Source organism: Heterodontus francisci, chromosome 28 (assembly GCF_036365525.1).
Source record: "Heterodontus francisci isolate sHetFra1 chromosome 28, sHetFra1.hap1, whole genome shotgun sequence".
Lineage (NCBI taxonomy): Eukaryota > Metazoa > Chordata > Chondrichthyes > Heterodontiformes > Heterodontidae > Heterodontus > Heterodontus francisci.
In genome coordinates, this window is record NC_090398.1 from 28,382,853 (window position 1) to 28,397,046 (window position 14,194).

The 14,194-nt window shown below is 44.9% G+C and overlaps 1 protein-coding gene across 1 annotated transcript in view; it reads right to left on the reverse strand.

Annotated features, from left to right (window-relative positions):
- LOC137345173 (NACHT, LRR and PYD domains-containing protein 3-like) overlaps positions 1-14,194 on the reverse strand; it is a 113,544-nt gene that overhangs the window by 14,899 nt on the left and 84,451 nt on the right. The window lies entirely within an intron of this gene.

Here is a 14,194-nt window from a genome sequence, read left to right on the forward strand (position 1 = left end):
CTGTCCCACATTCCCACACCAGCAGGAAATGTCTCCGTCTTCAGTCATTCCAGCTCAGAGTCAATGGGCTGGAATGTGAGTTAGAGACATTCCCAAACATAAGGGAGGGGGTGGAATGTCTTCACAGTTTTATCCAGAACACAGTCACAGTTCAGAGAAAATCACAGGTTCAAGAAGAAGATGTAACCATTAGGGAGCAGCGTGGTGAGGACTGAGGAGAGATTGAGAAGGAGGTTCCTCAAACACAGGTACTGTCCAAAAGGTACAATGTACTTGTTACCTGTGAGGACAAGGAGAAAGACTGTGGGGAGGACAGTCACAATGTAGACCAAGGTACTGTGGCTCAGAAGACTGTCCAAGGGGGAAAGAGCAGAATAGAATGTGGTAGTGAGAAGGGTTTCTATAATTAGAGGGATGGATAGCGTCCTCTGCAGTCATGAATGAGAATCCTGTCGGGTGCGTTGTCTACAAGGTGCCAGGGTAAGGGATATCTTATGGTGGCAGGAGAGCAATTTGGAAGGGGAGGGAATAATCCAGTTGTCGTGGTCGATGTTGGAACAAACGACATATGTAGGAACCGGGAGGAGATCCAGCTGAGGGAATATCAGGTGTTAGGAGCTAAATTAAAAAGCAGGACCTCAAGGGCAATAATCACTGGATTATTTCCCAAGCCACATGTAAATTGGCAAAGAAACAGTCAGATCAGGAGAATTAAAGTGTGGCTAAAGAGCTGGTGTGGGAAAGAGGGGTTCCTTTAAATGAAACACTGGCACCGGTACTGGCACAGGAAGGAGTTATACTGAGTTTACAGACTCCACCTGAACCGGGATGGGACCTGTGTCCCAGTGGAAAGAGTAAATAGGGAGATGGTAAAGGCTTTAAACTAATAAGACGGGGCAGGGTGGGGGAGGGTGGGGAGATGGGGAGGGATGAACAGAAAATGAAATGAACCTGAAAATAAACAATACAGGTAAGTGGAGCATTCTCATAGAGTCGTACAGCATAGAAACAGACCCTTCGGCCCACTGTGTCCATGCCGACCATAAAGCCTATCTATACTAATCCCACCTGCCTGCATTAATTCCATATCCCTCTATGTCTTTCTCATTCAAGTACCTTTCCAGATGCCTCTTAAATTTTGCTACTGTCCCTGCCTCCACCACCTCCTCTGGCAGCTCATTCCAGATACCCACTATTCTTTGTGTGAAACATTTACCCCTTTGATTCCCTTTAAACCTCCTCTCTCTCACCTTAAATCTATGCCCTCTAGTTTTAGTCACCCCTACCATGGGAAACAAACTCTGGCTATCTACCCTATCTGTGCCTCTCATAATTTTATATACTTCTATCATGTCCCTTCTCAGCCTCCTTCGCTCCAGGGAAAACAGACCCAGCCTATCCAATCTCTCTTTATAACTCAGGCCCTCCAAACCAGGTAACATCCTTGTGATTCTTTTCTGCATCCTCTCTAGCTTAATCACATCTTTCCTGCAGTACGGCGACCAGAACTGCACACAGTACTCCAAGTGTGGCCGAACCAACGTTATGTACAACTGCAACATGACGTCCCAACTCTTGTACTCAATGCCTCAGCTGATGAAGGCAAGCATGCCAGACACCTTCTTCACCACCCTGTCTACCTGTGTTTCCACCTTCAGGGAACAATGTACTTGCACCCCGAGGTCTCTCTGCTCAAGAACACTCCCCAGGGCCCTGCCATTCACTGTAAATGTCCTGACCTGGTTTAACTTCCCAAAATGCATCACTTCACACTTGTATGCATTAAATTCCATTTGCCAATCCCTTGCCCACTTTCCCAGTTGATCGATATCCTTTTGTAACCTGAGACAACATTCTTGACTGTCCACTATACCACCAATTTTGGTGTCATCTGCAAACGTACTAATCATGCCCCTTGCATTCACATCCAAGTCATTAATATATATGACAAACTACAGAGGGCCCAGCATCAATCCCTGCGGCACACCACTGGTCACCGGCCTCCAATCTGAAAAACAACCCTCCGCTACCACCCTCTGCCTCCTATCACCAAGCCAATTTTTGTATCCAATTGGTTAGCTCACCCTGGATCCCATGTGTTCGAACCTTCCGCACCAGCCTACAATGTGGGACCTTATCAAAGGCCTTGCTAAAGTCATGTGGACAACGTCCATCGCCCTGCCCTCATCAATCCTCTTGGTCAAATCCTCAAAAAACTCAATCAAATTCGTGAGACATGATTTCCCACGCACAAAGCCATGCTGACTATCCCTAATCAGACCATGCCTTTCCAGATGCATATAAATCCTGTCTCTCAGAATCCCTTCCAATAACTTTCCCACCACTGATGTAAGGCTCACCGGCCTGTAGTTCCCTGGCTTATCCCTGCTGCCCTTCTTAAATAAAGACACAACATTAGCTATCCTCCAGTCTTCCGGTACCTCACTGTGGGAGCAGTTTTGCTGAGCTTTTGCTTCTATAACTGTTATTTGAGTAAGTAGATTAATATAATCCTAGCGAATATATGTATATATATATATATATATATACTTTCAACTTATATATGAGAGTATAGTTACATATTGGTACAAAATGGAGTATTTACCCGAGGCATTGTGGGACAGGTTAGTTAGCTCGCAGTTTGAGCCTGGTACAGCACAGCACAGACACCGAGAGGGGCCCCTCTTATCAGTGTAACTGCACACTGCACCGCACCCTCAGGAATGCAGGCCCAATTAAAGTGATAGTTGGAAGACTCCAGGATAATTGATGGGGCCTGAGATCATCAATTGGTGATCAGGGGCTTGCATGAGCTGATCACGTTGCCACATGATGATTAATCAGTAATCTAATTGGTAATATGTGTAATGTATGTAATCAATAACCATTCTGATTGGATGATGTCCAGCCTGGATGGGCTGAGTAACTGTCTATCCATTGTGGATTTTCCTTTGTCCGGTGGAGTAGCACTGGACCGCCTTAAGGGAAGGTGTGCACCCCATGATATCATGCAATAAAGTGTTTATTTTCAAAGTCTGAATCCGGAGAATTTGTTCAACAATTTGGCATAATCTGGATTTCTCCAACACCACCTGTGGCTAACGATGATACAAAAATCTCTGCCAGGGCCCCAGCAATCTCCTCCCTTGCTTCCCATAGCATCCTCGGATACACCTGGTCAGGCGCTGGGGATTTATCCACCTTAATGCGCTTCAAAACTTCCAACACCTCCTCCTTTGTAATGTTGATATGCTCCAGGATATCGCTGGTCCCTCCCTTGAAATCACTAGCTTCAATGACCTTCTCCACGATAAATACAGACGAGAAGTATTCATTTAGGACCTCGCCCATTTCCCATGGCTCCACACATAGATTGCCACACTGATCTTTAAAGGAACCTACTTTCTCCCTAGCTACCCTTTTACTCTTGATATACTTATAGAATCTTTTAGGATTCTCCTTTATCTTATCGGCCAGGGAAATCTCATGGCCCCTTTTCGCCTTCCTAATTTCCTTCTTAAGTGTACTCCTACATCCCCTATACTCCTCGAGGGACTCGCTTTATCCCAGCTGCCTATACCTGACATGTGCCTCCTTCTTTGTCTTGAACAGACCCTCAATATCCCTCATCAACCAAGGTTCCCTAAACTTGTGAGCCTTGCCCTTTAATCTAACAGGAACATGCTGGCCCTGAACTCTTCCTATCTCACTTTTAAAAGCCTCCCACTTGCCCGATGTCCCTTTACCTGTAAACAGCCTCTCCCATTCAACTTCTGAGAGTTCCTGTCTGATGCCATCGAAATTAGCCTTCCCCCAATTTAAGACTTCAACCTGAGGACCAGTCCTATCCTTTTCCATAACTATCTTGAAGCTAATAGAGTTATGGTCACTGGTCCCAAAGTGCTCCCCCACTGACACATCAACCACCTGCCCAGCCTCATTTCCCAAGAGGAGGTCGAGTGTAGCCCCTTTTCTAGTAGGGCCATCCACACACTGCTTCAGAAAACTATCCTGGACACACTTAACAAATTCTTCCCCATCTAATCCCTTGGCATTAAGGCAGTCCCAAGTCAATATTGGGGAAGTTAAAATCACCTACTATTACAACCCTATAATTCCTACACCTATCTGTGATTTCCCGATATATGTGCTCCTCCAATTCCCTCTGACTATTGGGGGGCCGATAGTATAATCCCATCAAAGCGATCACCCCTTTCTTATTTTCTAAGTTCTACCCATATGGCCTCACTGGACATTCCCCCCGGGATATCCTCTCTGAGTACTGCCGTGATGTCCTCCCTAATCAATAGTGCAACTCCCCCTCCTCTCTTACCTTCACCTCTGTCACACCAGAAGCATTGGTACCCCGGAACATTGAGCTGCCAGTCCTGCCCATCCCTCAACCATGTTTCCATAATAGCTATAATATCACAATCCCATGTACTGATCCATGCTCTGAGTTCATCTGCCTTACCTGTAAGGCTTCTCGCATTAAGGTAAATGCAGTTTAGCCAACCAGACCATCCATGCTCCCTGTCCTGCCGACTGGACTTGCTTCCTTTAACCTCTACATTTATCTCAACTATCTCATCGGAGAGACTGCTACTTTGGGTCCCACCTCCCTGCCAGACCAGTTTAAACCCTCCCGAGTAGTACTTGCAAACCCCCCCGCAAGGATATTGGTCCCGTTCCAGTTTAGATGCAACCTGTCCCTCTTGTGCAGGTCACCTCTGCACCAGAAGAGATCCCAATGACGCATGTAGCTGAAGCCCTCCTGCCAACACCAGCTCTTCAGCCACGCATTCATTTACCTTATCCTCCTATTCTTACCTTCACTAGCACGTGGCACAGGGAGTAATCCTGAGATTACAACCCTCGAGGTCCTGCTTTTTAACCTTCTGCCGAGCTCCCTATATTCACTTTGCAGGACCTCATCTCTCTTCCTGCCGATGTCGTTAGTACCAATATGGACCATGACCTCTGGCTGCTCACCTCCCCTTTCAGAATGTCCTGCAGCCGCTCCAAGACATCCATGACCCGAGCACCAGGGAGGCAACATTCCATCCTGGAGTCTCGTTTGCGGCCACAGAAACGAATATCTGCATCCCTTACGATGGGCGGCACAGTGGCGCAGTGGTTAGCACCGCAGCCTCACAGCTCCAGTGACCCGGGTTCAATTCTGGGTACTGCCTGTGTGGAGTTTGCAAGTTCTCCCTGTGTCTGCGTGGGTTTCCTCTGAGTGCTCCGGTTTCCTCCCACATGCCAAAGACTTGCAGGTTGATAGGTAAATTGGCCATTATAAATCGCCCCTAGTGTAGGTAGGTGGGAGGGAAATATAGGGACAGGTGGGGATGTGGTATATGGAATTAGTATAGGGTTAGTATAAATGGGTGGTTGATGGGCGGCACAGACTCGGTGGGCTGAAGGGCCTGTTTCAGTGCTGTATCTCTGAACTAAACTAAACTAAAAAAGAAACCTCCTATCACTATTGCTCTTCCAACCCTTTTCCTCCCCTGCTGTGCAGCAGAGCCCTCCGTGTTACCACAGACCTGGCTGTTGCTGCTTTCCCCTGGGAGCTCATTCCCCCCCAAACAGTATCCAAAGAGGTATATGTGTTTGAGAGGGGGATGACCACAGGGGACTCCTGCACTAACTGCCTGCGTCTACTACTCCGTCTGGTGGTCACCGATCCCTTTTCTGCCTGTGCAGCCATTACCTGCGGTGTGACCACCTCACTAAACGTGCTATCCACGACGTCCTCAGCATCGCGGATGCTCCACAGTGAATCCACCTGCAGCTCCAGTTCTGGAATGCGGGTAGGCAGTAGCTGCAGATGGATACACTTCCTGCACACATGGTCACCAGGGATACTGGAAACATCCCTGATTTCTCACATACCGTAGGAGGAGTATACCACAGGGCTGAGCTCTCCTGCCATGACTTACCTTTAAATTAATTTAGTTACTCCCTTTAAAAAATACTAATTACACTTGGGGCCTTGTTCTACCCACTACAATAAAAAGTCCTTAACAAGCTACACTGAATTAAATAAAAACACTCTTTAGTAGTACTCATTGGAAAGAAAAAAAAAGTGAGGACTTTAGGGGATTGTGGGAAGGGATGAACTTTAAACTTTGTACAGTCTGGGGGACCAAAGGTCACGTTTCAAAGGTATGTGTTTTGTGGTGGGAAAGGGAAAATACTTAATGTAATTGTAATCAGGGGTGGGAAAGGGGCGTTACAAATTTATTTGGTAAATTTTGGGGACAGCACTGGTTGCCCTTGAAAGATGGCACCAGCTCCTGCACACAGACATCTGAAACCATTGCAGATGTCAGACTGCCCGTCCCCTCCACGTTGTCGGGGGAGGCCGTGCCGGCTATTTAAATGAGCTGCCGTGCGGGAGATTGCTGTGGCTCTGATGTGTGTGGTCATCTGAGAATGGAATGGCAGTTAACGTAAAAGGGAATCCAAAAATCTTCTAACAGCTTGTAAATGGTAAGAAACATAGAAACATCGAAAAAGGACAGCACAGAAGGAGGCCATTCAGCACATCGTGTCTGTGCTGGCCAAACAAGCTATCCACCCAAACTAATTCCATCTACCAGCACCTGGTCCACAGCCACGCAGGTTACAGCACCCTCGGTACATGTCCAGGTACCATTTCAAAGAACTGAGAGTTTCTGCCTCCACCACCATTCCTGACAGTGAATTCCAGACACCCACCACCCTCTGGGTGAAAACGTTTCTCCTTATGTCCCCTCTAATCCTTCTACCAATCACCTTAAGGGCTTCAGGGGGTAGTAAGATGTGGGGTGAGGCCTCTTAAGGTCAAAGAGGGTGATATGTGCTTGGAGGTGCAGGGCAAGGCTAGAACATGAAATGAATACTTCGTATTGGTGTTCACTAAGGAATTGAAATGTGACAAAATACCGGTTGAAGCGGAGATGGTAGGGGTAATGGATGGGGTGAAAATTGATCGGCAGGGTGTACTGGAAAGGCCGGCTCTGCTTAGAGTGTATATGTCACCTGGTCTGGATATCTTGCATCCAGGTTGCTTCAGGAAGTGGGGGTGGAGATATGTAAGGGCTTGCCATAAACCTCCAATCTTCCCCAGATACGGGGAAGGTGCTCGAGGATTGGAGAGTGGCAGATGTGACACCCTTGTTCAAGAAAGTTTGTAAGAACATGTGTAGTAACTACAGACCAGTCAGTTTAACTGTGTTGGGTAAGATTTTGGAACCAATGATCAGGGAAAAAATTAACAGGTGTTTGGAGAGGTTTGAGTTCATTAAGGAGAGTCAGTACGGATTTGTAAAAGGCAGATCATGTTTGACTAATCTAACTGAATGTTTTTTAATGATGTAAGAGAGAAGGTTGATGAGGGGAATTCGGTGGACGTTCTCGATATGGATTTTAAAATAGCTTTTGACAAAGTTCCACATAAAAGGCTGGTTAATAAAAAAATCGAGGTGCATCGAACAGAAAGGTCAGTGTCAAAAAAACTGGTTTTAGGATGGAAACCAGCGAGTGGTGGTAAATGATTGGTTATCAAACTACTGGATGGTGGACATTGATGTTCCCCAAGGGTCAGTGCTGGTGCACTGATTTTATTTGTGACATTTCTAAATGACTTGGATGTTGGAACGGAATAAAATTTCAAAATTTACTGATGATACCAAACTCGGAGATGTAGCAGACTGTGAGGATGTCACCAATCGACTGTAACAGGGCAGAGATAGACTAGTAATATAGGCAGACAAGTGGCAGATGGAATTTAATACAGTGAAGTGTGAGGTGATGCATTTTGGCAGAATGGGGAGGGAGAGGCAATATAGACTTAATGCCATAGTTCTAAAGAGTGTGGAGAGACAGAGGGACAATGTCTTCCCTAATCAGTACTGTCACCACACTTCCCTTTTATCCTTCCCTATCTTTACATCAGTTCTGATGAAAGGTCACAGACCTGAAACGTTAACTTTGCTTCTCTCTCCACAGATGCTGCCAGACCTGCTGAGTATTTACTGCACTTTGTTTTTATTTCATATTCCCACATGCTGTTTGTGCTTGTAGCTCAACAAACTGATTCACCACACTTTGTGTTTATACACACATGTCTAAACATGTCTTTGTATTCCTTGTAATCCTTCTTAATCTCTCTATCGCTGTAATCTCCTCCAGCCCCACAACCCTCCGAGATATCTGTGCTCCTCTAATTCTGGCCTCTTGTACATCCCTGATTTTAATCGCTCCACCATTGGTGACCTTCAGTTTTCCAGGCCCCAAGCTCTGGAATACCCTCCCCAGAACACTTTCCTCCAATAAGACAATCCTTAAAACCTACTTTAGACCAAGCTTTTGGTCACCTGATCTAATATCTCCATATAAAGAAAAAGACTTACATTTCTATAGCGCTTTTCACAACCACCAAACATCTCAAAGCACTTTAGAACCAATGAAGTAAATAAAGTGTCTACAAAGAGATATCGATTGGTTAAGTGAGGAGGCAAATATTTGGCAGGTGGAGTATAATGTGGGAAAATGTGTACTTGTCCACTTTGGCAGGAAGAATTGAAAAGCAGTATATTATTTAAATGGAGAGAGATTGCAGAACTCTGCAGTACAGAGGGATCTGGGTGTCCTGGTACATGATTCACAAAGTTAGTCTGCAGGTACAGTGAGTGATTAGGAAGGAAATGGAATGTTGTTGTTTAATGCAAGGGGAATAGAATATAAAAATAGGGAAGCTTAGTTACAATTGGACAGGGTGTTGGTGAGACCACATCTGAGGTACTGCAGTCAGTTTTTGTCTCCTTACGTAAGAAAGGATAGAATTGCATTCGAAACAGTTCAGAGAAGGTTCATTCGACAGATTCCTGGGATGAAGGGGTGATCATATTCATTGGAGTTTAGAAGAATGAGAGGTGATCTTATTGAAACATATAAGATCCTGAGGGGACTTGACAGGTGGATGCTGAAAAGATGTTTCCCCTTGTGGGAGAGACTAAAATTAGGGAACACAGTTTAAAAATAAAGGGTCTCCCATTTAAGACAGAGATGATGAGAAATGTTTTCTCTCATAGGGTTGTTAGTCTGTGGAATTCTCTTCTCCAGAGAGCAGTGGAGGCAGGGTCATTGAATATTTTTAAGGCTGAGTTCGACAGATTCTTGATTGATGGGGTGTCAAAGATTATAGCAGCTGGACAGGAAAGTAGAGTTGGGGATCAGTCATGATCTTATCAAATGGTGGAACAGGATTGAGGGGCCGAATGGTCAACTCCACCTGCTAAGGTGTATGTTCGTATCTAATATTGGACTACTTCCTTCTGTTGTTTCTCCAATACTCACTCCTTTATGTACCTTATTCCTCGATTGTACTTCTATATGCTGGTGACCATCCTCCTGCCACTTTAATTTAAACCCTCCGCAACCGCGCAAGTGAACATCCCCACACGGCCATTGGTCCCAGTCCTGTTGGGGTGGAACCTGTCCCTTTTGAATCGGTGCCTCCTTCCCCAGAACTGGTCCCAATGCCCCAAGAATCTGAAGCCCTCCCTCCTGCACCATGCTTCAAGCCACGTATTGATGCTCCTTATCTTCCGATTTCTACTCTCACTGGCGTGTGACACTGGGACTAATCCAGAGGTTATTACCTTCGAGATCCAACTTTTTAATTTTCTCCCGAGCTCCTGAAAATCAGACTATAGGACCTCAATACCTGCCCTCTCTATGTCATTGGTACTGATGTGTACCACAACTTCTAGCTCGCTTCCTTCCCCCTGCAAACTATTCTACACTCTCTCCTTTACCCCGGCATTGGGGAGACAACACACCATGTGGGACTCACAATGAGGGTTACAGAAATACCTGACTATGGAATCTCCTATAACCACTGCATTCCTACACTTTGCTGTTCCCCCTGTGCAGTCTCTTGCTCATTGGTGCCATGGTCTGGACTGCTCTCCAATGTGTTGTCATTCTCAGCAGTCTCCAATGGGAGGAGATGTTTCAGGTACAGGTTCAGTCCATTCCAACAAGGGTAAAAGTTAGTGGAACCAAAGCCAGGACTCCTGGGATGATGAACGAGGTAGAGAATATACTGAAACAAGAAAAGGGTGTATGATTCATGTCAGCTGGATTCTTCATGAGAGAACCAGGACAAATACAATAAGTTGAAAGGGGAAGTGAAGAGCAAATTAAGACTGGCAAAGAGAGAATGTGAGAATAGAATGGCAGTGAATATAAAAGGGAATCCAAAAATCTTCCACCAGCATGTAAATGGTAACTGGATAGTCAGAGGCACGGTGGGGTCTATTAGTAACTAAGAAGGTGATATATGTTTAGAGACACAGGGTAAGGTTAAAATACCTAATGAGTACTTTGTATTGGTGTCTGCTAAGGAAGATAATGCTGACAAAATAGCAGAAGTGGAGATGCTGGAAGTAATGGACGGGTGAAAATTGCTCGGCCGGATGGACTAGAAAGGCTGGCTTTGCTTGGAGTGGATAGGTCGTCTGGTCCGGATGGCTTGTATCCCAGGTTGCTCAGGGAGGTGGGGTGGAGAGAGCAGAAGGGCTTGTCATAATCTTCCAATCTTCCCTAGATACAGGGGAGGTGCCAGAGGATTGGAAAAAATATGACACACTGACTCAAAATAGGGTGTAAGGACATTCGGAGTAACTACAGGACGGGCAGTTTAACATCAGTGGTGGGTAAGGTTTTAGAAAGAATAATCAGGGAAAAAACATTGATCAGCACTTGGAGAGGTTTATGTTAATTCGGGCGAGCCTTTGAAAACAGCAAATCGTATTTGACGAAAGTAACTGATTTTTTTTTAAATGAAGTAACAGGGAAGGTTGATGAAGGGAAATCGGTGGATGTTGTCTTGAAGACTTTAAGAAAACATTTGACAAAGTACCACATAAAAGTAAATAGCTGGAATTGGAGGGTCAGCGTCAGTTTATTCCTGCTAAAGTGGACAACCTCACATTTTTTGCATTATACTCCATCTGCCAGCAGGAATACAATTATTTACATGGAGAGAGACTGCAGAATGCTGTGGTCCAGAGGTACCTGGGTGACCTTGTACATGACTCACAAACACTCAGCATGCAGGAACACCAAGTAATTAGGAAGGTAAATTAATGTTGGCCTTCATTGCAAAGGGGATGGCGTATAAAAATAGGCAAGTCTTGCTACAACAGTACAGATCATTGTTGTGTCCGCATCTGCAGTACTCTGTACAGTTTTGGTCACCTTATTTAAGGAGGGATACACTTGCATTGGAAGTAGTTCAGAGGTCACTAGGCTGATTCCTGAATGAGGGTGTAGGCCCTGAAAAGTTGGTCAAGTAACGCTTTATACCCAGCATGCTCTAAGGCAGCTCAAGATAAGCGCAGAACTTAAGAGTCATAGAGAGATACAGCACTGAAACAGGCCCTTTGGCCCACCGAGTCTGTGCCGACCAACAACCACACATTTATATTAATCCTACATTAATCCCATATTCCCCACCACATCCCCACCTTCCCTCAATCCTCCTACCACCCATCTGCACTAGGGGCAATTTGCAATGGTCAATTTACCTATCAACCTGCAAGTCTTTGGCTGGCAAGCTAACAGACATGTTGAAGCTTGTGGTTAGGGATATGTGACCATTAGACTAGAGTGTTGAACAAGAATAGATAAAAGAGGAACAGATATAGGGGAATGAACAGTGGTTATTGTAAACAAGTCTGGACTTCTGTCCAGGTGGCTAAATGGCTAATGCTGTCCAAAGATGCGATAATGCTTGAAGATTTGTGCAAAACAAGATCATGTGAGTCATGGATTGAACAAGGAGCCTTCAAAGAATATATAAGGGTTAAAACTGGAGGGTATTCTCGGCGAGAAGCCGGGAACAACTCTCGAAGACAGGACCCTGAGTCTGGAGGCTCAGTGATCAACCGTGACAAGAGACTGATCACCTCTGTGTTGACGGGTAATATCTTGTACAAGAAGCGAGACTTGTACTTATTTGATGTCTAAATAAAACTGTTGTAAGCTTTTGTATGCTTTAAGTGATTCGAGTACTAATAAAGTGAAGTTATCCGAGATTTTGGTTTCAGTGTATCTTTGTCTGTCACATCAGTTGATACCCTACAGAGAAAAAGGGTCAACAAGGGGTTTGTCTGATGAGGAAAGGTTGAGCAAGTTGGACGTATACTCATTGGAGTTTAGAAGATTGAGATGTGATCGAATTGAAAAATATAAGATTCTGAGGGGACTTGACAGGGTAGATGCTGAGGGGATGTTTCCCCTGGTGGGGAATGCAGAACTGGGTGGGGGGGGAAGCACAGGTTCAAATTAAGGGGCCTCCCATTGAAGACGGAGATGAGGAGGAACTGCTTCTCCGAGGGTTGTTAGTGTTTGGAACACTCTTCCCCAGAGAGCAGTGGAGGCTGGATCATTGAATATATTCAAGGCTGAGTTAGACAGGTTTCTGATTGACAAGGGAGACAAGGTTTATTGGGGGCAGGCAGGAAAGCAGAGATAAGGCCACAATTAGATCAGTCATGATCTTATTGAATGACAGAACAGACTCGAGGGGCTGAGAATGGCCTACTCCTGCTCCTATTTCTAATGTTCTTATGAGGATGATACCAATTGCCTGCATCAGGACATTGATAGGCTATCAGAATGGGCAGGCAAATAGCAGATGGAATATCATACAGAGAAGTGTAAGGTGATGCATTTGGCAGAAGAGATAGGGAGAGGCAATATAGACTTAATGACACTGTTGTAGAGTGTGCAGGAACAGAGGGATCTGGGGGTTCATGTGTATGGGTCTTTGAACATGGCAGGACATATTGGGAGAGTAGTTAACAAAGTTTATGGGATCTTGGGCTTCATAAATAGAAGTATTGAGTACAAAAGCAGGGAAGTTATGTAGCATCTTTATAAAGCTCTGGTTAAGCCACAATTGGAGTATTACACCCAGATTTGGTCACCACACATTTGGAAGGATGTGAGGGTCCCTGAGAGGGTGCAGTGGAGATTTAACAGAACAATTCCAGGGGATGGAGGATTTCAGCGACAAGGTTAGATTGGAAAATCTGGGGTTGTTCTCCTTACATATGAATTAGGAGCAGGAGTATGCCACTCGGCCCCTTGAGTTTGCTCCGCCATCCAACATGATCAAGGCTGATCTCCTACCTATCCTCAATAACCTTTCACCCCCTTGCGAATGAAGAATCTATCTACCTCTGACTTAAAAACATTCAAAGACTCTGCCTCCACTGCCTTTTGAGGAAGAAAGTTCCAAAGACTCACAAACCTGAGAGAAAAAAAATTCTCATCTCTGTCTTAAATGGGCGACCCCTTATTTTTAAACAGTGACCCCTGATTCTAGATTCTCCCACAAGAGGAAACATCCTTTCCACATCCACCCTGTCCTGACCCTTCAGAATCTTATATGTTTCAATCAAGTTGCTTCTTACTCTTCTGAACTTCAGCAGTTACAACTCTAGAATGTCCAACCTTTCCTCACAGGACAACCCACCCATTCCAGATATTACTCTAGTAAACCTTCTTTGAACTGTTTCCAATGCATTTCCATCCTTCCTTAAATAAGGAGACCAATACTCTACACATTACTCCAGATGTGGTCTCAACAATACCCTGTATAACTGAAATATAACCTCTCTACTTTTGTATTCAATTCCCCTCACAATAAAGGATAACATTCTATTAGCTTTCCTAATTACTTGCTGTACCTGTACACTAACTTTTTGTGATTCATGCACTAGGACACCCAGATCTCTCTGTATCTCCGAGCTCTGCAATCTCTCACCATTTAGATAATATGTTTCTTTTATTCTTCCAGCCAAAATGGACAATTTCAGAATCACAGAATTGTTACAGTGCAGAAGGAGGCCATTCAGCCCATCGTGTCTGCACCAGCCCTCTGAATGAGCAATTCACCTGATGCTATCCCCCTGCAAATCTTTCCTTTCAAGTATTCCCTTTTGAAAGTTATGATTAAATCTGCTTCACTGTCATTTCAGGCAATGCAATCCAGATCACAGCAAATGACTGTGTAAGACTTGTATAAGACTTCAGCCTCCGCTGGAGTATTGTGTCCAATTCTAGGCACCACACTTGAGGGAAGACGTGAGGGCTTTGGAGAAAGTACAGAAAAGATTAAAAAGAATGG